This window comes from Gigantopelta aegis, chromosome 4 (assembly GCF_016097555.1).
Source record: "Gigantopelta aegis isolate Gae_Host chromosome 4, Gae_host_genome, whole genome shotgun sequence".
Taxonomy (NCBI): Eukaryota; Metazoa; Mollusca; class Gastropoda; order Neomphalida; family Peltospiridae; genus Gigantopelta; species Gigantopelta aegis.
Window position 1 is genome coordinate 13,675,640 of NC_054702.1, and position 23,850 is coordinate 13,699,489.

The 23,850-nt window shown below is 40.7% G+C and overlaps 1 protein-coding gene across 2 annotated transcripts in view; it reads left to right on the forward strand.

Moving 5' to 3' along the window:
* The first annotated feature begins 475 nt into the window (after positions 1–475).
* Positions 476–23,850, forward strand: part of LOC121372680 — a 49,079-nt gene continuing 25,704 nt past the window's right edge. The window contains exon 1 of one of the 2 annotated variants that reach the window (XM_041499130.1): positions 476–1,035. The gene's annotated coding sequence lies outside the window, so the exon portion shown is untranslated. Of the gene's footprint in view, positions 1,036–14,120; positions 14,301–23,850 lie in introns of those variants that run through there. The other variant, XM_041499131.1, reaches the window with a different exon arrangement.

Consider the following 23,850-nt stretch of genomic DNA (forward strand, 5'->3'; position numbering starts at 1 on the left):
AGTAGTCAAAGGAATCCCGCTACATTTTTCTATTAGCAACAAAGGATGCTCTTTCCCACAGAGAGGACATCACGTACCACGACCTTTGATATACTAACTGTGGGGTACTGGTTGGTATCTAAGCAAACAGCTCAAGTTGGTATGAATTCGAAATCAGTAAAACTGACAAAACATTTCTAAAAATAAATTAACATCTATCCTCTATTTTGATGTTATATTTATCAAATTTCAGTCAATGCATCTTCTGTAGACGTCATTTATTCATCGAATAGTTGTTGTTGTTTCGCAGTCACTGCACCCACTGTTCATTGTCGCGTGTTTCTTGTCCATTTACCGAAACGTAATGCACCAGGCACTGCTAGCCAGGAATGTCATACGCATGTGTGTGTGTGTATGGATAGTGGCCGAGTAAATCGTAGTCCAGGTAACATCTGCACTCGCACAGCCGTCACTATTGACGAACGTGTTTTCGCGCTGCACGCTAAACCGTATGTACTACTACTAGTACTACTACTACTACCGCCCCTACAACCAAGCACCCACGAGCCACGGCCAGCTGAAGAAGCCAGCACGCGGAAGTTACCGAAAACCAGATGACGAAACCTCGTTAAGTCTTCTCATTGTCGCTGCCGATTCGTATTTCACGGATAATCTGTGTGCTGGTTTCACCGAGTACAGCGTGCAAATCAGTTCTCTGCTGGCGATACACTGGTAATAAAATAACGGTAGCCGTTGGGTTGGTTTACGCAGGAAATTAACGGCGAACAAAAAGCTGACGCGTGTGTATGTGTCTATACGTATTTAAGCGGTCGCGTGTTTGTTGTGTATGTGTGTGTGGTTTTCAGTTTCCCTGGAACTACCGTGCAGATTTTACCTGATGAATGGCAGCGTGTACAGAGACAATGATGATGGGGGTATCCACGGGGCTGCTGTGGTGATCGCTCATGGAGAAAAGACAAAAGAATGCATTTGCAAAGCGGTTATGAGAGAGGCACGTAGTCGCTAACGATGTGAAACAGAATCGAAGATATCGAGGTAAGAGTCACTTTAATAGTTTGTATATAATATACTGTAGAATGGTTTTAAAGCCACTGAACCTAATTTCTGAGGTGCGTTCCTTTTCAGTCACTTTGCGATACTAGGGGGCGGGACGTAGCCCATTGGTAAAGCGCTCGTTTGATGCGCGGTCGGTTTGGGATCGATCCCCGTGGGTGGGTCCATTGAGCTATTTCTCGTTCCAGCCAGTGCACCACGACTGGTATATCAAAGGCCATGGTGTGTATTATCCTGTCTGTGGGATGATGCATATAAAAGATTCCTTGCTGCATTAGAAAAAAATGTAGCGGGTTTCCTCTGATGACTACGAGTCAGAATTACCAAATGTTTGACATCCAGTAGCCGATGATTAGTTAATCAACGTGCTCCAGTGGTGTCGTTAAACAAAACAATTTTTTTTTTTAGGTACTAACACCAGCAGACGCCTGTGCAGGGGGAGTCCCTGCTCTGTTCAAGCTAGTTTTCTTCTTTTCAATATATTTTCCGGAGGAGCATGACTCAGCCCTCTATGAACTTCACTCACCACAGTCTAGACCCCCCTGCTAAAAATAGTGTGACCTGATTTGTCAAAACTGATAGTCCACGGGCGGAATTGGGGGGGGGGGGGGGGGATTTATTGAAGATACTTCTTCACAGTGAACTACTAGAAGTGTTCTGTTAAAGTAATTTCATCACAGTCAACTACTGGGATTAAGATTTGGTAAGGAACTGACTAAAGCTCAGATAGGTCAAATGGATCAACCTTGTGGATCGATGTGATTTTCCCTTTCGACCAATGCCTCATAACTGGTATAGCAAAGGTCGTGGTGTATACTGCGCTGTCTATGACAAAGTGCGCGTAGAAGATTCTGTCCTGCCCAGAATGAAAGCGCTCACTTGATGCGCGGTCGTTTTGGGATCAATCCCCGTCGGTAGGCGCATTGAGGTAGTTTTCGTTCCAGCCAGTGCACCACGACTGGTATATCAAAGGTGAGTGCTATCCTGTCTGTGGAATGGTGCATATGAAAGATCCCCTGCTGCTAATGGAAAAATGTAGCGGGTTTCTTCTCTAAGACTATATGTAAAAAATACCAAATGTTTGACATCCAATAGCCGATGATTAATAAATCAATGTGCTCTAGTATCGTCGCATCAAGTGGATGCTTTACCACTGCGCTACGTCCCGCCCAAACTAACAAAGACACACATTCCTTTCACTGTTAAAACTCAAAGACCACCGCGTTGCTTAAACGTCGTTATATCAATACCGTTGATGTCAGAACTTACGTCAGTAGATCTGATATTAGCCAATGCTATTTCTCTTTCCACGTGATCGTTCATCGTGAAGGATCATTTCAAACGTATTAAACTGGGTGCATGGTTCTGTGAGCTGTATTGTTTTTTAATGAGCCTTCTTGACACAGGATAATGTATGCCACCCTGCTTGTCTGATCTTCTAAGAACATTACCGCCAGCTTGATGTTGAAATGACGCAAACACTCAGTGGCGTTACGAAACTCTCGCCTCACTGGTTTTGGCGCTTAATGTTAAGTGAATGTGACGTGGCGTAAACCAGTCAAGTCTTTGGCAGCCGCTTGAGACAATTCATGTGTACTGAACAAAGTCCGCTGTGTATTCGTATCACCATTACAGGCGCGGATCTAAAAGGGTTTGCCGAGGGTGGACTTCCCATTCCAGAACTTCGAACTTCTCCGAAAGTTCAGTGTTTAACGGATGAATATAATACATTTATTTATTTAGTTTTCTGCTGATGCAGTATTTTAGTCGGCTGGTTGTTTGAGGGTAAAATTACTGTTATATAGCGCATTTTACTATACCCTCGTACTCTAGGTGCTTTTTAAAAAGTTATACCCACAATACCTCCTCTTGAAAAACCCCGCTTCCGTCCCTGCCTAGTATGTGCATATTCCCGTTCCTCCAGTCTTACTATATCAACTGGCGCGCTCACGACCCCGATCCCGACCCCAGTAAAACGGCCCTTGCGTATGTGAGTAATAATTTATTAGTGTATGTGAGATCAATACGGAGGTGCCTGGCGAACACAGGGCGCGTGCGGATCGATACGGTTTAATACACTGACTCGGCGCGGATTAGACAAATAAAACACGTTTATTGCAAAACATGAATAGCCAGTCTCCATGACACACAGCTAATAACATCCCATGTAATGATACTAGTAGGTAGTGGGTTCGCTTCACGGAACTGAACTAGAGGCGAGAGCATTACTAAGGTCAGTGGTATGGTGTAAGGTTTTAATATTATAAAGAGAACAGGATGCGACAAATAAAAGGTTGTCCCGGCTAGAAGATTAGCATATGTGGTGGAAACGGGTTTACACAAATACCAGATGTTAACCATGTCGACAGGAATTTAACGGAGATGAGTTACATGTCCAGGTCAGCGTGCTTGAACCTTTACTGCATATAAAGGCAAAAATAATTCATCATATCATTGTCTTTATCACCATTATCATTACAAGCACAACCACCACCACAACTACCATCATCATTACCATCATCATCCTTTTCAAAAACAATTTAAAAAGGACGAATAACCTACAGCGACAATTTTGTTAAATTTTTAATTAAATGTTTTATAATAACAACAATACAATATGTATATTTAATACTGAACTCTTTTTTAAAGCCTCCAATATAGTCATAAAACAGACAATCCAATTCTGTTTAATACAATTACAGGGTTTTTCTTTAAGGCTTTGGAGCGACCAGTCGTGCATATTGTAGGACAGTCATACACAAATAACTCCAATCTCTAAAAATGCCATTTTTGGCTTATAGCCGGAACTACTTTATGAATTATGTCAACAAAGGAATCCCCGAGGAATTTCCTTGAGATTCTATTTTTAGACATCAAACAGTAATCGTCTGCTGTCAAACGTCCAAGTGTCAGCGTTAGACATCGTAACATGTCGGATCTTCCTATACAATTTTTTGGAGATTTTAATTTAAACACTTTAAATCTCACGAATACTTGTGTCGCACCACTTAAAGTCACACACGCCAAAACCATCCTGTGTTGTCGCAAACAATTACAAGGCCAGTAAACACAGAAACTCGCGACACACCTGTTTCATCCATTTCCGGAAACATTGAAACCACTTTCTCCATGTCAAATCTATCAACATATGGAATTTTCACGCACTCAAAATTTGATAACTGTAAGTTCAACGTCATAATTGGTAAATCTGAACAGTAATAAAAAAAATGGCGCCCATGCAGTTCGTAGTTAAATATTCATACACCAACCGCTTCACATATAAATTATACCATACAAAATAGGTCGCTTCAGACATTTTTATTACAGGTTAAAAGTTATTGAAATTACTTACGTTATATGTTTATAGTGAATTCAAAATGTTTCCAGTTGGTATTGACATTTAATGCCAAAAAATTAATATGAATTGTATTAATGATTGTAACATTGTCATTCTCTCATTCGGCTATTGACGGAAAAAGCCGAACCACCATAGGGATTCCGTTAATGTTGAGTATGGATTTCGTGTTAATAAAATAGTAAATAGTTGGAAAATAGAGTTCACTTTTTATTTCAAAGAGCTTTACATTAATGACATGGTTATGTGTTTGGAATTATAAGAATTGAACATGAAAATTCATACAGTGTGTAAAGCGGTTTTGCATTTCATACTAGCATGAAACGCAAAACGTTTCACGTTCAATTCTTAAATCAACTTTTAAAATTGCATCTTTCATCAAAAATGTAAAACTAGATAGACAATATAAAACCTTCAATAAATTACTATGTATGTGAAAGTAAAGAGTTTTTTTTACGGATAGTGACACTGATAGGTCACCACTTTGAGTGTAGTTAGTGACGTCACAACAATTTGTTTCCTGTTATTTAGGTATAAAAGGCCTGTTACATGTAATAAGTGCCCCCTCCCACCCCCCGCCTGCTACCGATCTCGGTCGGGCTGGTGGTGCTCCCTTGTACCCTCTCCCTCCCCAACCATTTCCTGTCCTAGGCGGAGGAGCCGGCCTAGGCTGGCACCTGTGCCCATGACAGGCTAAAATAGCTTTCTCTGAATGTGCACGTTAAACCCTATGACTTGATTTGACTTAATAAAAGTCACCGGCCTCGGTGGTGTCGTGGTGAAGCCATCGGACATAAGGCTGGTAGGTCCTGGGTTCGCAGTCCGGTACCGACTCCCACCCAGAGCGAGTTTTAACGACTAAATGGGTAGGTGTAAGATCACTACACCCTCTTCTCTCTCACTAACCACTAACAACTAACCCACTGTCATGGACAGACAGTCCAGTGTATGCCCAGGACAGCGTGCTTCAACCTTAATTGGATATAAGCACGAAAATAAGTTGAAATGAAATGAAAATGAATAAATGTCGTGGCTAATATATAATTTGCATAATAGCAATAAATAAATAACACTTAGGAGAATGCCACCATCTGTGCCGATCTGCGAAACTAGCTCAACGATTAGCACCGATAGTGAATCATACAGGGACAGTTTCTCTTCAACGCAGGTGATTAAATAATGCACATGTTTGTAGTACGTGTGTAACATATTTATTAACAGGCTTTGTAAATTCAGTCCTTCATGATTATCCATAACTGTAATGGTATTAGTACGAAACCTGTCTGATATGAAAAAGGGACAACGAACTTTTTTTAATTCAAAAAAATTGAGAGATAGCGCCTTTAATGAATCTAACGACCAGTCGTCACTTAGTTACAAACCTGACCTTCAGAAAGTCAAATAGCCAGACTGTTATTTCTTGCTTGCCGCGGATGATGATGTCTCGTGGTGGTTTTTAGAGACGTTATTGTCTGACGGTCCGTTTCATCAAATGAAGAGGCTTTGGTGAAAGGTCTTCAGGGTTCAGTGCCAGGCAATCTATCGCACACACATCAAACACACCAAAAAAACCCAATCTCCCAACTTCGCCATTACTCTAGCAGAGACGTCATTGCAGAGCCAGACTTTTAAAGGTACTTTTTTACGTTAAAAAAAGTTAGTTTGTTTTGTTTAACGACACCACAGGAGCACATTAAAAAGTAGTAATCATCGGCTATATAGTCTTAGAGAGGAAACCCGCAATTTTGTTTAATTAGTAACAAGGGATCTTTTATATGCACCATTCCTGTCAGGATAGCACATACCAAATCTTTTGATATACCAGTCGTGGTGCACTGGCCGGGACCAGAAAAAGCCCAGTTGGTACATTTTACTTTTCTTAAAAACGAAACGGAACTTTCGTTTGATGACACTCCTGCATATTATTTAAACAACGGTTCTTAACATTGTGGGGTGTCTTAAAACAATTGTCTTGAAAATTCGACGGAGGACGGTGATGGGAGTTAACTTAACGCACTAACAAAATGATAATTGCTCCGCCCCCAAAACAACAACAGCAACAACAATTACAAAAACAATAAATAAATAAAATAAATACATTTTTCCATTAGTAGCAAGGTATCTTTTATATGCACCATCCCACCGACAGGATAGTACATACCACGGCCTTTGATATACCAGTCGTGGGGCACTGGTTGGAACGAGAAATAGCCCAATGGGCCCACCGATGGGGATCGATCCCAAACCGACCGCGCATCAAGTGATCGCTTTATCACTGGGCTACGTCTCGCCACCCCCTCTCCCCCCCCCCCCCCCCTCTTTAGACAATGTCAGGTCAGATTATAGGTTTTAACGTGCTCATGCAGAACAAGCTGTTGTAGCACACGCCTGTCATGGGCGCAGGTGTCGATCTTTGCCGGCTACTTCGTCCAGGACAGGACTTTAGACAAACCCAAAGTTGCCCTTTTATAGAATTTCGTGACACCCCCCCCCCCCCCCCCCCCCCCCATTATTCAGGATCAGCTCCTGTTTATCTACATGTATAGACAAAGTATGTATTTGTGTTATAAGAGGGACATAGTTCCAGGTGTTCGTTTTACATGATATCCGTTATAGCAGATTCCACTGGTTGCGACAATGTTCATTAATAATTTGTACACAATACTATTGTCTTCTAATGCTACCAATAACCTGTCGGAGTTCACATTGTGAATTGGTTCATCAATATATAACGCATTATTTCTTCAATATCAGCCTAGTTGTAAAGACGCGTTCACACGGTACATGTTGTAGTAACGATGTGAAGCTGTACCGAGTGAGACAGGACGTAGCCCAGTGGTAAAGCGCCCGTTTGATGCGCGGTCGGTTTGAAATCGATCCCCGTTGGGCTTTTTCTCGTTCCAACCAGTGCACCACAACTGGTATATAAAATGACGTGGCATGTGCTATCCTGTCTTTGGGATGGTGCATATAAAAGATCCCTTGCTACTAATGGAAAAAAGTAGCGGGTTTTCTCTCTGAGACTATATGCCAAAATTACCAAATGTTTGACATCCAATAGTCGATGATTAATAAATCAATGTGCTCTAGTGGTGTCGTTAAACAAAACAAAGTTCTTCTGTACCGATTGCTTATGACTAATCGTAGAATATATTCTTGCATTTTTGACACCCTCACATCTTACACTACAGAAGATTGTGTATCGACTGCCGTGTTGTGTACCTTTTGGTGGGAAAAGTGTCCTTGCTGTTATTCACTAATATTTCTGGCAGCAATGGGTTTCACCTCAGATTCCCTAGAAGTGTACTTGAAGTGTAGTCCGTTTATTATTCCTTTCATATAGCCCAGTAGGTAGATCTGTCGCCTCACGTGCTTAGGACGTAAGATCGAATCTCCTTGGGGGTCCCATTCTCTGACTTTTGTTTACGTCCCAACCAGAGCCCCACGGCTGGTATATCAAAGACCGTGATATGTGTTGTCCTGTCTGTGAGAAAATGCATATAAAATATCCCTTGCTGCTAATGGAAAAAAAATATGGCGGCTTTTCTAGATATGATTACATACATTTTATAGCCGATGATTATTTTATCAACGTTCTCTAGAGGTTTCGTTAAATAAAGCAAACTTTGACTTTTTTTAAGTTTGTTGCAATTTAGCATGTGCTATCAATTATTACAATGTTGTTAAAAGTCGTTACGTTAGAAAGCATCTTAAGTTACGTTAACTAAAGTTTTATTTTCCTGCATGGAAGCGGTCCCCAGCGTGAAATATCGCTTCCGGTTATAATGTATTATTCCCCAGACACCCAGTGCCAATGTGGACCCAAATCGATTTTTAAAAACATTTGTGATGCTGTGTCATTCTTTGTATATATATATATATATATATATATATATATATATATATATATATATATATATATATATATATATATATATATATAAATCCACATAGCCTTCAGACCCCATTTTTTGGCATACTGGGCTTTTGCCCAAATTAAAAGAAATTGTCCGAATGTGCTTAACATTTAATCATATTAGCATTGCTACCAAACAACTACATAGGGTTGGAAACGAATCACTACGTATTTTAAAAATAGATTATAACTAATTTTGATGGAATGATGGAAATTCATGGTAAAAAGGTCTCAGGTTAGCTTATTTTGCCCGAATATGAGGTTTTGCTCCAGCACTAAAGGGGCAGTCCCCTCCCTCCGCCCCCTGTCTCATACGCTTATGCTTCAGACTGTTGTTTAGGTCATATATTAGATGTGATGTTACACATACATTCCTTTTAAATCTAGTTTGACTATTACGGACTAAGGACCAGTTTCACTAAATATCGTAAACCTAGTTTCGCACATAAACTCAAGTCTACGACAAAACCACGGTTAGTATTATCACTAACTTGGACTGAGACGTAGCCCAATGGTAAAGTGCTCACCTGATGTGCGATCGGGCTAGGATCGATTCCCGTTAGTTGGCATACTGGGCTATTTCTCGTTCCAACCAGTGTACCACGACTGGTATATTAAAGGCCATAGTATGTGCTATCTTGTCTGTGGGATGGTGCATATAAAAGATCCCTTGCTACTAATAGAAATATGTAGCGGGTTTTCTCTCTAAGACTATATACGTCACAATTACCAAATGTTTGATATCGAATAGCCGATAATTAATAAATCAATGTGCGCTAATGGTGTCGTTAAACAAAACAAACTTTAACTTTTACTACTAACGGCACAACTAATATATTCTTAATTACACGTTTCTTTTCTTTGTCCTTACAATGTTCTACCTTCCGTAATGATGTAATTTTGTTTTCGTGAAATAGATGCCAAACATATGTTAACGTGCGAGAGATATAACTGGTAGTCGTAAACGTACGCTTGCCGGGTCGACTTAATAAACTCTGGGATTTTTGTCCTACACGCGTGTATGTAGCAGTAACTATGTACAAACACCAGAAAAACCAGCCTTCATAAATTCAGCCCATGATGCTTTGTGGAACCGACTCCAGAACTTTAACAACTAGTACCATTGCTTGTCATGGTCACAGGAAGCAATTTGCGTGGTCATAACACAGAATCAAACCACTAGACAGAAGACTCACACTCTCCCCCCCCCCCCCCCCCCCCCCCCCCCCCCCCCGAGTGCGATTTCGCTGCATTCCCAGTTGGTGTGTATTATTTACGTGTATTTGTCACCTGTGAGAGGTGCTCATAGGAGTTTTAACAGTGAGATATTATTATGAAAGAAAGAAAGAAATGTTTTATTTAACGACGCACTGAACACATTTTAATTACGGTTATTTGGTTAAGGACCACACGATTTTGAGAGGAAAACCCGCTGTCGCCACTACATGGGCTTCTTTCCGATTAGCAATTACGGTTATATGTTTGCGCTTCCCACAGGCAGGATAGCGTCAGACAAACCATGGCCTTTGTTGAACCAGTTATGGATCACTGGTCGGTGCAAGCGGTTTACACCTACCCATTGAGCCTTGCGGAGCACTCACTCAGGGTTTGGAGTCGGTATCTGGATTAAAAGTCCCATACCTCGACTGGGATCCGAACCCAGTACCTACCAGCCTGTAGACCGATGGCCTAACCACTACGCCACCGAGGCCGGTCAGATATTATTATGAATGAAGGTCCAATGCTTTAAAACGAGTTCCTGGTGCGTTACCCGTTACGGACTACATGCTTGTTCCATGTCCTACTGTTAATAAGTGGTAATATTGCTGCCAGTGCTGCTACTACTACGGTTACATGTGCAAGACAAAGAAAGACAAGGCGAGGCAAGACAAGCCAGGGCAGGGCAGGGCAGAGCAGGGCAGGGCAGGGCAGGGCAGAGCAGGGCAGGGCAGGGCAGGGCAGGGCAGGGCAGGACAACACAAGACAAAGCAGGGCAGGGCAGGGTAGGACAGAGCATGGCATACAGGGCAAAACAAGATAAGACAAGGCAGGACAAAACAAAACAGGGCAGTACAGGGTAGGGTAGGGTAGGGCAGGTTAGGGTAGGGCAGGATAGGGCAAGGCAGGGCAGGACAGGACAGGGCAGGGTGGAGCAGGATAGGGTTGGGCAGGGCAGGGTAGGTAGAGCAGAGAAGGGCAAGGCAATACAAGGCAAGGCGAGTAAGGACAAGACGGATGGAAAGGAATACTTGTTTGAAGACACTTCAGCATATTTTAGACTGAGGCTGTTTGGTGTCTGTAATATACGACGTGTATTGCGAGTGTTAAAGTTCGGTTTTTGTTTTTGTTTAACGACACCACTAGATAACATTGCTTTATTAATCTTCGGGCATTGGATGTCAGACATTTCTTATTTCTGACATACAGTCTTAGAGGAAACTCGCCACATTTTCCCGTTAGGTATCTTTTATATGCACTTTCACACAGACAGGAAAACACATAGCACTGCCTTTGACATACCATCAGTGGGAAGTCAACCGACAAGTTTCGATCCTACGACCTAAGCACCTCAATTGAGCGGTCTACCGACTGCGCTAGATCCCGTCACCTTGGTGAAGTGATCGAAGAGATGGTTCTACAGAATAGCAGGCAGCAAGTACCACTGCCGTATATATTTGTATTAACATCTGCCCTAGAAGGGCAGCCTAGAATTCAGGCGCGTGTGCAGGGGGAAGGTTTCGGGGATTGATCCACCCACTAACTGCTCAAACATATTTTGTTCTCTTTTTTTTCAATATAAATTTTTTATTTTCCGGAGGAGCATGATTCGACACTTATAAACTTCGCTAGTCACAGTCTCGAAGCCACCACCTCTAACCCCCCCCCCCCACCCCCCACCCTCACCCCCACAAATTCTTGTACGCGCCTGCAGGTAATCAAATTGTGTGCTCGGAACATTGAGTTTGAAATTTAATGGATATCACTAATAAGTACAAGGAAAAAAAATATAAGCAGGAAAACTTGCAGACATACAGACAGACAATTGTTCCAGTGTGCTGAGCTCGAATTACCAGGATCTTCATCACGGTAACGCGCAGGCACGTGACATATCTGGTTGTCAGGTGATCTGATTGCAAAGTAAATAGCTCTAAGAGCGGCGCAGTAATTAATGACTGCACGCAAAGGTAACGCGGTAATTAGCTGATGGATAGGAAGTGACAGAATACTCGAAACAAACCGCCAGAACTTCACCCCGAAACTATTCTTTAGTGGAAGTCAATAGTTCACAGTGCGCAGCGCGGCCAAGTCTGTTTAACGATAGTTCCTTACCACGTGTTTTCAATTGAGTGAAGGTTCCTCACCAAAGTTTAATTTTCTTCAACATATGTTACGTAAATGTATCCAGTAAGTACAAGAGTTATAAAAAATAGTTTTTGCTAATTACGTAAGAAATGAAAAGCGAGGAAAAAAAAGGAATGTTTGTTTAAAAACATTTTTTAAAAACTATAACTAGTTTATGGTATCATATTATACCACTGCACCGGCACCAAAATTGGGTTTCTAAATGAAATGGCGACATATCTGTTTGCCATATCTTTCATTCAGTGCATACCGAATACGGTCACGAGCAGAAAACATTTACACAGTTATTTCCCCTCAGGAACTCTTGTGCGGCGACTGGCGTGAAAATGATGAATGCGCAAGTCAGGTACGTGGTCAGAGGGCAGGTAACTCCATCCCAGGTGGTGGTAACGAGACTATCAATCACAGTATGCATTCCTTGACACGGTTCAGCTGCTGGTTGTTTCAGTTATTTAATTTACAAAAAGGAAAATACAGTGATTGCTAATCTCTCCCCATCTCTCTGTCTGTCTGTCTGCCTCTCTCTGTCTCTGTCTCTCTGTCTCTGTCTCTCTCTCTCGCTCTCTCTCCTCACCCCCCTCTCTTTCTCTCTCTCTCGCAAGAATATATACCACAAGACCGTGGTATGTTCTTTCGCAAAATAAACGAGTGCAATACATAGGAAGCGAAAACAATGTATGTGAAGTTCTGTATTTATTACATACCCTCGTTTGTGTTTTACCGAAACGGTTTTTAATTTAACGTCTTAACAATACTTTGTTAAATCTTTGATCAAAACTCCTTTCATGGATTCATTTAACGTTAAGAATTATACTCTGCGGCAGCCTTGTGTAATGTTTCAAATACGATATGACGTCATTTATCATATATGACGTAAGTAAATAAAAGGCACTAACTGCAGTAAAAAAGGAATTCCCCATTTAAAAGTTCCGGTCCAGATTGCACATATATGTGTGATACAGGAGAAATAATTTTATTACACTTTTTAAAAGGCCTTTATCACTATAGTAAGATTGAATAGGTATATAAATAGAGATTATTATACAAGCTTGAGTGTCGTACTGATTTTACGAAATGAGTGTCAGGATTATTGTATTACACGAGCGAGAGCGAGGGTTATACATGAATCCTGACACGAGTTTCGTAAAATCAGTACGATTCACATGCGAGTGTAATAATTTCTTTATTATCCACATTATCCAAAACATTGTTTTCATGAATAACAAGCTAGGACCATGTCAAAACGTTTCAAACGTGACTAAAAAGAGACGACGAAACAACGTCATTTTCCGAAATAACGTCATTGTTATACGCGTTTACACCGGGGAAGCCTCATTAAGTTATGACGTCACTCCCAAAATGACGTCATTCGATGTGCACGTGAAATCATTATGATACATATGGGTCATACTGGTTATATTTCCCTGAATATCTTGACCCGTGTGGATAATAATAAAAAAGATTCCTTGCTACTAATGAAATGAAAAAAAATGTAGTGACTATCTGTCTAAATTACCAAATGTTTGACAACCATACAATAGCCGATGATTAATAAATCAATGTTCTCTAGTGGTGTCCAGGCCTGTAGCCAATGGGAGGGGGGAGAGGGGAGAGGGTCGGACCACCCTAAGCAACTTCGTGCCTCGCCATAACGACTCCTTTCCCCTGGGTACGGGCCTGGTGTCGTTACAACAAAAACAAAAAACAAACCTCATCTCGCCTCTTCCCTCAATCTCACTCACTCTTCTATCACCCTGTCATCTCTCTTAACAGGCCCCTATCCCCCTAAAAACCCCAATCCAAAACACCAAACAAACAAAAAAAACCCACACACAACCAAACCCACACACCTCACTAGCTTGAGTTACCTCCAGCAGCCCTCCCCTTATTGATATTGATATGTAGGCCTAGGAATGAAGGCGACTCCAGCTACCACCAAACTTGCAAGCATTTTAAGGGTCGTTCTCATTACACAATTAGTCGTACGACTTCGGACTTGTCGCATGCGATGGAATCGTACTGTGAGAACATCTAACTCGGAACGACTTTAGTCTTATACGACAAGTCGTCTGAATTGTACCGATTAGAACAGGTCCCATTCCTCACGACAGATCGTAAGCCCTAAGCCAATCAAATCACATTAAAGTACAACCGTTTTGTTTGTTACTTCCGTTTTTTTTCATTTGCTTCTAAACATGTCAAAATGTCCGGATTGCATGGGTCCATAAACCCAATATTGTCCAGATGTTGTCACTGATTGTTTTGTTACTTAATGCCATCAGTAAATTGTCTACATTCATGTTTTCTTTATTTCACTGGAAATTTGTATGCACTTACATTTCCCGCATGTTTTTTTTTTTAACTGACAAGCTTTGTTTGACGTCATGAAATCTTATGACGTAACGTCTTCCCACACACAAGATTCGAGTCGCTGTGACAAGTCGGTACGACAAATCGCATAATAAGGACGCCGCTTAAGGGACAAAGGGGTCAAAACTCGGATTTGTTAAACAGTGAACTACATTCAGTGATTGATCGATTTACTTTCATGCCACCTTTTACTTTCACCTACATCAGTGAAGTGTTTTGAAGGCAACTGACTGGGTCGTGAAGGTACGTAAACAGGTGATTTTCGCTGTGCCAACTCGCGCTTTATCGGCACAGATCGGATTTCCTCGTTCAGGTCCGCTGACCTTCGACGTCATTAGCGTGAGATAGCTTTCCTACAAGCACGTGAGAGAAAAGATCTTGACCTGTCAAAGTAAATGAGGCTGGTTTGTGTGTGAACGTGTGTGCAGATGTATTTCGGGCTCTGCAAGAAAAGAAAAAAAACACGCTTGTAAACAGACTTAATAACAAACGTGGCTAAAAGACCGCAAATAGCAAAAGGAAATTAAAAACACAGGGAAAGGAATAAAATGTAAATACCCCAACTGTCGACTGACCGCCAGAGTTGCCAGAACTCTTCAGATAACACTCAGTGGAATCGGTTTTGTTAGTTGTTTAGTTTTCCCCGTTATAGTCATAATCTAATAGCGATATACATCAACTATCGTGATATGCGCTGTCATGTTGGTAGGCACAAACAAGTAAACAAGACCTTGCTAAGCTTAGTAGTAGTAGTAGTAGTAGTAGTAGTAGTAGTAAGCTTATTTGCGTGCCTATACCCGTTCAAGGCACGTCCGTCTCAAGCCAAATCTCTGGCATGGCCAGTGGTTGGGCTTATGATAGAAGGGTGTTTACATTTATGGGATATTTTTGATTCAATAAATAAATAAATAAATAAATAAAGTGGCATAAATTAGAGCGCCCAGACCTTACTACTAAAGCGGAAAGTGCATATTTTGTACTATATCATATCATATCATATCATATCATATCATATCATATCATATCATATCATATCATATCATATACCATATCATATCTGTTATCATATCATGTATCGTATCGTATCATATATCATATATAAGTTTTTGTGTGATTTTAATCAATCGGAGTTTAAGCACGGTGTCTTGGGCATGAATTCCAACTTTCTGGGTAGTCTGTCCATGGCGGTGGTTGATCAATTACGGTAGTATTAAAGTTGAAACTAGCTCTCGCCATAGAATTTTTCTTAAAGAATAGAAACAAAGCAACAAAGAATGAACAACATAAAAAGACACAATACAATATAATTGCAATGCGATGCATCGCAACGCAACGCAAAGCAACACATTTATACAACACAATGCAGTGTATACATGCATAGTACATAGTTACAGACGCATTATAATCATCACTGATGTCTCGTGGATTCCCGAATTGAATGCGAGAAAACAACCTTTAACTGTTTGTGTGTGTGTGTGTGTGTGTGTGTGCGCGCGTGCGCCTTAATTAAGTATGCCTGTTCCCATTAAAAATAAATGGCCAGCCTCCAAGTAACACAATCTTACTACGTGCCTGAGAGAAAAGAAACTGTTATAACTTAAGTCTGGTAGGTGCTTGAACCTTAACTGGATATAAGCACGAACGTTAATATAAATGGAAACAACCCCCAAATGTTTGTTGATACGTTTGTTTGTTTGTTTGTTACCCACACCACTAGAGCAGTTGTTTAATTAAACATCGGATATTGGATATCAAGCTTTTAGTCATTCTGACACTTAGTCGTCCGAGGAAACCTGCTTCATTTTTTTTTTTTTATTAACAGTAATGGATCTTTATATACATGTTTCCATAGACATGACAGCATATACCACAATCTTTAATATACCAGTCGCGTGGCACTGGATGAGATGAAAACCCACAAAACAAACTCCAAAGCGTCCGCCGAAACAAAACAAAGCAGAACACAGAATTAAGACAATAAATAAATGATGTTAATTATTTCACAATTTACCAACAAGCTAAGCCACAGTACCCTATTTAAATGTGTATCGACTTGAATAAAATACCCTTTAATAAGATTCCGCCGGGATCGACGTCTTTTTCATGGAAAATACAACCACTTACACGGAAGTTCGCTAATTAATTCTGCACGGATCCCTGGCTAGATAGGATTAATCATTATCGCACGGATAGAAGAGCTACAAACGGGTTTGATTAATTACTTTTACCAAAACTGTCAATAGACACGAAACCGGCGCAACATTCGTGCACGAAAATGTGAAATCTAAACAAAAATATTGTAATTTAAAAATAATAAATAAATAAATAACAAGAACACGTTAAAGCTAGGTAAATTTAAAGAAATATATATATATTATGACCTTACTGCAGTAGAAGGGGATTGATTTAATTACGTCATTGTTGCTTTTATCTAACGAAGAGCATTAAGAAGTGGACAAAACTTTCTAATAAAATACATTTCCTTTGTCTTTCTTTTCATTTCATCATTGGTATCTATGTGATAAAATGGGAAAATGGTGAATTTAATATATTTTTGTGCCGCGCATGTATTTAAATGTGAACTCAAGGGTATGCATCTTGTTTTAGGTTGTTTTATTTGCTGTTTGTGTACTAATTCAAATTCAACTTATTAAATTATTTTAAAAAAGCTCCTCTAATTTCTGGTTTACAAGCAATGTTTTTGAAGAAGACAAAAAAGTAACTGAAATAATTTAAAGATTCTTAAAAAATAAAAATAAACGGACATATTGATAAATGTACTACTTTCGACTGTCCAGACTGGAATCGAGTATCCATCGGAAATAGGTTCACCGTCTGGAAGATAATGGCGATAATGGACGACAGACGATAGTTTCAGTCATCCTTTAAACTTACTTAAGATCTGACATCGGAGAACGCAGACGTGTTCTTTATGCATTTACCGATGATCCTAGCGTGTCTTATACCACTTTAATGTGATATTAATAAAATAAGTGCATTTCATTTCGTAGATGGCAGATGGAAATATACACATTATTTGGCAGATAGTATGGTCTTTTGTGCCAAGACTCTTAGAATTTATAGGTGAAATCATTATAAAAAGTGGTTTATTAAAGAATAAGTAATTGATTTTGGCGGATAGTTTAGCAATCTGTTTATAAGAGTTAATATATTTCAGTATACGGTTGGATGGTTGGTTGCTACTGGGTTCGCATCCAAGTACTGGCTACCGCTCAGAGTGAGTTATAATGCAATAGGGAGGTGTAAGTTTGTTTTTACTTATTTTCGTGCTTATAGCCAATTAAAGTCATGGGCACTCACCTAAACTATCTGCATTTTCTGTCCAGGACAGAACAGTGGTTAGTGGTTAGTTGTCAGTAGTTGTAAAGAGACAAGTTGGTGTTGTGGCCTTACACCTACCCAGCGAGTTGTTAAGTTAGTTGTCAGTGGTTGTAAAGAGACAAGTTGGTGTTGTGGCCTTACACCTACCCAGCGAGTTGTTAAGTTAGTTGTCAGTGGTTGTAAAGAGACAAGTTGGTGTTGTGGTCTTACACCTACCCAGTGAGTTGTTAAGCTCGCTCTGGGTGGGAGCCGGTACCGAGATGCGAACGCAGAACCTTCCAGCCTTAACTCCGATGGCTTAACCACTACACCGCCAAGGCCGGTGGAGGTGTAAAACGACTACACCAACTCTGGTCTCACCAATCACTTATCATTAATCCACTGTCCCAGACAGACAGCCCAGATAGGTGAAGTATGTTTCCAGGACAGCGTGCTTGAACCTTGGTTGACTATAAGCACTGGACTTGAGTTAAAATGAATGAAAAGTGGGATGACCTAACCGTCTGAGTAAGTAGACAATGTACGTAACCTAATTCGACGAGTCAAACTTGATTCAACAATAGTGTAAAGGGATGTTTTAGCAGATGCCGTGTACAGGCACGATGGAAGCAAAGGAACATTGGAAGAACTGACGGAGATCGTAGAGTGTTGGAGGCATGCTTGTACGGAAACGTTGGAAAAGCAGATGTCCTGAAATGCAATTTTCTATATTCTGTAAGTAAAATTAATCATGACAAGTGTTGGTTAATTCTAAAGCCCGCCTCCCTCCAGCTCCGTCGTGCCTGGTATATAGAAACTCAAATTAGTAGTATGATTCACCAGGCGTTTTATAAAGAAACCTGGTTCACGAAGCTATTGTATACAGAAATCTGATTCATAAGGCATTGTATGCAGAAATCTGATTCACCAGGTGTTGTATGCAGAAATCCGATTCACCAGGCGTTGTATGCAGAAATCTGATTCACCAGGCGTTGTGTACAGAAATCTGATGCACCAGGCACTGGATACAGAAATCTGATTCGCCAGGCGTTGTGTACAGAAATCTGATTCACCAGGCGGTGTGTACAGAAATCTGATGCACCAGGCGCTGTGTACAGAAATCTGATGCACCAGGCACTGGATACAGAAATCTGATTCGCCAGGCGTTGTGTACAGAAATCTGATTCACCAGGCGGTGTGTACAGACATTTGATTCTCTAGGCGGTGTATACACAAGTCTGATTCACTAGGCGGTGTATACAGTCATCTAATTCACCAGGCGTTGTATACAGAAATCTGATTCACCAGGCGTTGTATACATAATCTGATTCATCAGGCGTTGTGTACAGAAATCTGATTCACCAGGCGCTGTGTACAGAAATCTGATTCATCAGGCGTTGTATACATCTGATTCTCTAGGCGGTCATCAGGCGTTGTGTACAGAAATCTGATTCACCAGGCGCTGTGTACAGAAATCTGATTCATCAGGCGTTGTATACATCTGATTCTCTAGGCGGTGTATACATCTGATTCTCTAGGCGGTGTATACACAAGTCTGATTCACCAGGCGTTGAATACAGTCATTTGATTCACCAGGCGTTGTATACAGAACGTTCAACGTCCATTTGCAGTTTCGTAGAAGGCTCGATATTCGAGTTAGCTGGTTCATCACATCTCGATAAATCATTTCGTAAACACAAACAAGCGGTAGCGGATCATTTGTGGTTATTCTAGCACGGTCAAAGCGAGGTTGTCTTTTTTCCCCATATGTAATTGTAATTAACGTTCGGCGTAGCACGAGTTGAGCATCCAGTCACTGGGAGGCGAGTGCAGACGATCGCACATGTGGAGGGGGCATTAATAACCATGCATCACCCTGGTCGTCGGCGGACAGATCCTGATTAATCTGTCGGACACATGCCCGAGCAATCAGCCCGGTTCTTCACACACAGGCGGGTTTCTTTCGTGCTCTAATCACGTTACTTTTACACATGGATTGACAAACCGTGAACCCGTTTCGAAAGCGCAATGGTCCTGCATGTGTTGGGTACACAGGTTTGGTCGCTAGAACTGGCTAACGATTTAACTGCCTCGTGTTCAGTGACAGCGAGCGCTGCTAACGTTCGCGAACTGCTAGACTGATCTCCGATGTGGTCATTTGGTTTATCGTGAAGCGAGAAAACTTGTCTAGCAAACGTGTTTCTGCTCGGTCTGGCAGAAGTCAGACCTTGTTCTGGCCCTGTTCCAGTTATATTCATTACAAATTAAGCGTCACAACTTTAACCTTGTATAGCGTTTCGGAGCGGCACAGAGTGCTCGCATCATGGCTGCGTTCAGCGAAAGCGAACGACGCTAACGTTCACGATTTGTTACTGGTTCCCGATGTGGTGTTTCGGTTTAACGTGAAGCATATAAACCAATCTAGAAAACGTTTTCTGCTCTATTTGGCTGGGCATTGTCACATTCGGTTAATATTTTGACCTGTTCCCGCAGATATATTCAGTTAAAGTTACATTCTCTGGTTACCATATTATAACATCATGTACAAATGTGAAATACAAGCTCAAATGCACTTTTTAAAAAGTCGTGTGTGTTCGCTATGAACAGATATCGTCAAATGTATACACTTGATTCGTCGCCTGTGCCGCCATAGCTCGGAGAAACACACACGACAGCCTGTTCTCAGTTTCAGTTAACACGAGCGTTTGCCGATTTCAAATTGTAGGGTTCGTCTCAAAAAATTAAAAGAGAAATCTTGCGCTGAAGTTAAAACCGGTTTGATCTTGACAACGTATTATCGACAGTCGTAACTTCCTATTTCAGAATTGATATTTTATAAAGTGTTAGTAGAACTTTCAAAGTTTAGTTTGTATACTAGTAACACATTAATCATGTATATATTTTTAAAATAAAATATACTAAAGTAGACAATGAATGTTTTCACTTCTTAATTTTACGTGTTTAAATCGACAAATTCAAATAAATATCATTTCGTTTGGAAAGGGTAAAGTTGGGGGGGGGGGGTATGTTAACGACATCAAAGATAAAGCATATTGATTTAATAATCATCCGACCCCATACAACCGTAAATAAAATGTGTTGAGTGCGTCGTTAAATAAAACATATCCTATACTTCCTTCCATCTGCTGTTGGATGTCTAACATTTGGTAATTTTGACATATAATCTTAGAGAGGAATCGGGTGCATGTGCAGGGGGAGGGTATTGGAGGTCGAAACCCTTACTTTCCCAAGCTTAAAAAAAAATTGAAATGTATTTTTGGGTGGAGCATGGCCCCATATAAACTTCGCTTAACACAGTCTATAACCCCAACCCCACTGAAATCCCTGCACACGCGCCTTGGAAACCCGCTACAGTTTTTTTTAGCAAGGGATTGTTTATATGTACCATCCCACAGATAGGATATCACATACCATGGTCTTTTTGTATACCCGCCGATGGAGATATGAGACAACCCCTCAATCAAGACAGTTAAATTTGTTAAAAAATTGCGAAATCTCACGTGATCTCTTGTTGGGGAATTTTATACTTGTGATAAGCCAATGAAAACCGAGATCGGTATGAGCCCGTCAAAAGTGTTCCACTTTCAAAATCACGGCTTTGTTATTGACCTGGATAAGCCAGCGTAGTGAAACCAATGCGGAGTGCGGCGTCGTATATGCACCAAACGTAATTGGATTTTCTGTTCTATATGCTTAAATAATAATAATGTAGTTTTAAAGCGACTAAAAACGTATTTTTCAGGTATTAATTGATGTGTCAAAACACATAAAATAAATCTTTGTTGGCCACATCGGTTATTTACTTACCGATCTGGAAATTTGCGTGCTCAAACTCTACCGCATAAGTATGATAATCGAGAAAACAAAAAACCCAACTCGAAGTCAGTTTTTGAAAAGTTCGCCATTTTCCGCTAATCCGACAAAATCCGAAAACATTACCTCATGTCACGTGCACAAAGAAAGTGACTCGAAAATGGATTCTGATGCTTTAATCCCAGATGAGGCCCTCAAAGGGTTCTGTAATTTCCAGAAACGCATTATAACTTGACATTACTTTACTGTCAGAACACTGGCGTAGGAAGCGTGGGGGGGGGGGGGGGGGGGGGGGGGGGATGTCTGTCAGTTGTGTATGAAGATGTCAAAAAGTGTGTGAGGGGCGGAGCTTCGGTTATGCATGCACACCGGCTTGACGCGAATATTGGCGAAGATTAATTTATGAATTGCTTGCTTAAGTAAAAGTTTTTTTGTTGTTTTTTTTTCTAAGAAAAACTTTGGTTTATCTGTACTTTGAACTTATGTAATTTTTAGAAAGTCCATGACTTTATATATACTTTCCATAATTATAATCCTTGAAAGGAATTAAAACAACCGAAAAAATACGTTTTTAGTTACTTTAAGTTTAAAAAATAATTTGACTGATTTAATTCCACCCTGTCGTATTCAGTCAAAGTTAATTTAATTGGTTTAATTCCACCATAAAACAGTCAGTTATAATTAATAACTTGACTGGTTTTATTTCGCCCTATCTTATTAAATGGTTAAAACTAAGCACCAACACCAGGCTGGCTGGCGTTTCACTACGTTACGCTCACGCCGCCACCACCCGGAATCTGCCACTAAAATAACACCGACCATTGGGAAACATTGTCAGTAATGAACATAAATATCTACATTATTAATTCTAGTATCGTACTTTTACAACTGCCAAAGCTGTTGCAATACTGTGTGTCAAGTCAAGTCATAGGGTTTAACGTGCACAGTCAGAGCAAGCTGTTTTATCGCAAGCCTGTCATGGGCACAGGTGTCGGCCTCAGCCCTCTCCTCCGTCCAGGATAAGGAGCGGGACGTAGCCCAGTGGTAAAACCGCTCGCTTGATGCGCGGTCGGTCTAGGATCGATCCCCGTCGGTGGGCTCATTCGGCTATTTCTCGTTCCAACCAGTGCACCACGACAGGTATATCAAAGGCCGTGGTATGTGCTTTCTCGTCTGTGGGATGGTGCATATAAAAAATCCCTTGCTGCATTGGGGGAAATGTAGCGGGTTTTCTCTGTTGACTACGAGTCAGAATTACTAAATGTTTGACATCCAATAGTCAATGTGCTTTAGTGGTGTCGTTAAACAAAACAAACTTCTTCCGTTCAGGACAGGAACGGGTTGGGGAGGGAGGGAGGGAGCAAGGGAAGCCCGACCGAGGTTGGTAATAGGCGGGTGGTTGGTTTTGGTGCTATGGTATTTGGAATGTCTCGTAGGATTAATGCCAAAGAAAAAAAGGTGCGCAATTTGATTGAAGGAAATTTGGCGCAATTTTGATCGATCTACCGATATATGTTTTGGAACTTAATTTGCCGAGAGTAGCTCATTACTAGGACCTAGTTGGTTTTGAGATGTCTCCCTAGGTTGTCCATACTCTGTGTTTATGTACACCTTCAAGAATAGCTAAACTAACAATATATCTGATTCAGAACATGCAATAACGATGGCACTTTCCAGGAGTCACCGAATTTGGAAAAAAATACACATAACTAAAATGTGTATTTACGAATCGTGCTCGTAGCGTAAACAAATGCCGCAGATTACATGGGGATAAATAAGTAATTGCCAATTGACGAGGCAGCGCAAGGTAACCGCCATCATGCCCTAGACTGGTTGCCAGTTATTAGCCGCTTTGTAGCGATGCACGCGAAACCAGTAATCGCCGCCTTAGTGGTTAAGTTTGTTATTAGCGTTTAATTGTGAGTTATTTGTCATCGATAAATTCACTATAATACACCCCTTCGCAAAAATTATTTCGATTCCATTAGCCTGTATTGATTCATTTCGAAAATTAGCCGAATCAGTTATCGTAATTTTCCGCCAGTTTCCGCCTACGCGCTTTTATAAACAAGTGAAATTATGTTGGACTAAGCGATGAATAATTGACTATTATCTAAAACAAAAGATTATCTCAAATTAGTTTCCATTTGACTTTTTGCAAATGGATGAATGATAAATGACTCTGATAAAAGGATTGACTTTACATGAAAGTACTATTCGCGAAAAGGTTATCTCATCAATAAAACAATTTGATAATGAGAAAATAGTTAGTATTTGCTATTACGTCCAGAATCCATCTCCAGAGGGCAACACTTTTGGTAGCCTACCACAGCAATTTCCAGTTAAAATACTCTAAAATTAAAAGCTGAAGCTAAGGTATTGATGTTCTGTTTGTTTTGTTTAATAACACCACTAGAGCACATTTGGTAATTTTGGCATATAGTCTAAGAGAGGAAACCCGCTACATTTTTCCTTTAGTAGCAAGGGATCTTTTACACAAACCATTCCACAGGTAGGATACCACACACCACGGTCTTTAATATACCAGTCGTGGTGCACTGGCTGGAACGAGAAATAGCCCAAATGGGCCCACCGACGGGGATCGATCCCAAACCGACTGCGCATCAAGTAAGCGCTT